The 1,833-nt window shown below is 36.7% G+C and overlaps 1 protein-coding gene across 1 annotated transcript in view; it reads right to left on the bottom strand.

Moving 5' to 3' along the window:
• The window catches only part of kdm8 (lysine (K)-specific demethylase 8), a 9,853-nt gene extending 8,792 nt beyond the window's left edge, over positions 1 to 1,061 (bottom strand). Inside the window, exon 1 of the mRNA XM_017306293.1 lies at positions 953 to 1,061. The gene's annotated coding sequence lies outside the window, so the exon portion shown is untranslated. The remainder of the gene's footprint in view (positions 1 to 952) is intronic.
• Between the last annotated feature and the right edge of the window lie 772 nt (positions 1,062 to 1,833).

The following is a 1,833-nucleotide window of genomic DNA, read 5'->3' as shown; positions in this document are numbered from 1 at the left end:
CCACAGTTTCTGTCTGTATGCAGCGCAGCGACACAACGCAGCCCTCCCTCTATCTGCTGCCATGCACTGCCAATCAGCTGGATGAAAGTAGGATTCAACACCTTTCCCTTGCTTAAAGGAAAGGCAAACAAAAGGAAAGGCTGTGGGAAACAGTTCAAGAAACTGCACYTTTTCCCTGGGAATTAAGGGAATCACTAGTCATTATACAGCTGTTTTGAAACTGCAGTACATTCGATTATTTTGCATCAACAGAAATATTCGTATAAATTTTGATTTTAAATTTGTGGGTAAGTAAGTGATACTTTAAAGCCTTGGTATGTATATTCAAGGTTATAAAACTATGAATATCTCATACTGATCTATATACTTTGTCTATTAAAYACTGGGAAACTTATTTATTGTGTTTGTGCTGGTTATTTAAATAAAATAAAACAATAAGTTCAAACTTTTTTGTCTGTGAATACATGCACTACGTTTTGAGTTTGTGTTTAGATTTAAGGTTATAGACATCATACCTTAATGCATTATGATAATGTGGATTATTTTCATTTWAAAATAATCCTCTTCATTTAATGTCAAGTTCACAATTACTAATGTTACAACAACAACAACAACAAAAAAACTTTAAAATTGTTCAGAAATAATYTCTAGGAATTCTGATAAATCTCTAAAACTTATGTTCTGAATAACTTTTTACAACTACAAAAGGGGCCAGGATTGTAAGAGTTTGACTGAAAGTAATGAAGAAGCAACAAAAGCGTTTTTTATTTTAGCTTATTAAAGCTTTCGTGATATAAAAAAACCTATTTAAAATCAACTAACGTTCGAAAGAGTTGACGTTTAGMTTGAGTTAAGATAAGGAGCGGTAAAAATGATAAAGCKCGTCTTAAAGCAAACTTCTGCTTAAAGATATTAATATTTCATTCGAAAAATAACTAAGATCAATATTTACCTCTTACTGCCTCGTATACAGTGTAAATTCCATCATAATCTGGTCTGCGAAGCACAGCTCGGCTGCGGGTGACACAGCAAAAACATTCCGACAAGGAACTTGAACACCAGGAAATATTGGTTCCGTGCTGCTGTYAAAGTTGGAAATGTCCAAATTAGAAGTTATGAAGTCGGAAAATTTATTAACATTACTGAGAGTGCTTAAAGTGAAATTATATGCCCTTYTTTAGGTTTAGAAAARAAAGCTAATATTWATTCACTATCTGGTCTCGAGATCTACATGCTTAAATATGAAAGTAACAGAAGTGTGTTAAGCYAGRCTGGCCCTGAATGAAATTTCATTTGCAATGTGATGAGAAGACTGCAGGAAACATTCCTTCCATCAGGAGAAACCACAAACTGAATTCACACTCACACTTGTTTGGCATGTGTGGGCAGTTTCCTACTATCTATACCACTCACCCACATCACACTCCCACACAGTTGCATTTGTCCACAACGTCTTAGCCTTCGTGTAGCAGCACGGGAAATCTGTTCATCCCTCTACCGAGGTCTGTCTTTTCACTTTTGTCGACCAAGTGTAGCCGAGCCCAGTCAGCTGAAACTAGTCACAGCTCTGGTGGTGACAGCACATCCTCATTAACATACATGTTGACACCGATGCATCTGTCTCAACAGGTGGACAAGCCTGTCTCATAGCCGAGATAACTCCCGTCATGATAAATGATGGCAAAACTGTTAGACAAACATTTGCTTTCCTCTTCCTTCCAAACGAGACCCCAGCTGCTCATGATGTATTGTGCAAATATAGATACTCCTTGAAGGCTTGCAGATTTGTGTCTGCTCACGTGAAGCTGAAACAATAATCAGATTTGTCCTTTT

Source organism: Poecilia reticulata, linkage group LG8, assembly GCF_000633615.1.
Source record: "Poecilia reticulata strain Guanapo linkage group LG8, Guppy_female_1.0+MT, whole genome shotgun sequence".
NCBI lineage: Eukaryota > Metazoa > Chordata > Actinopteri > Cyprinodontiformes > Poeciliidae > Poecilia > Poecilia reticulata.
The sequence above is the reverse complement of the archived record's forward strand: the minus strand, read 5'-3'. Positions and strand labels throughout refer to the sequence as shown.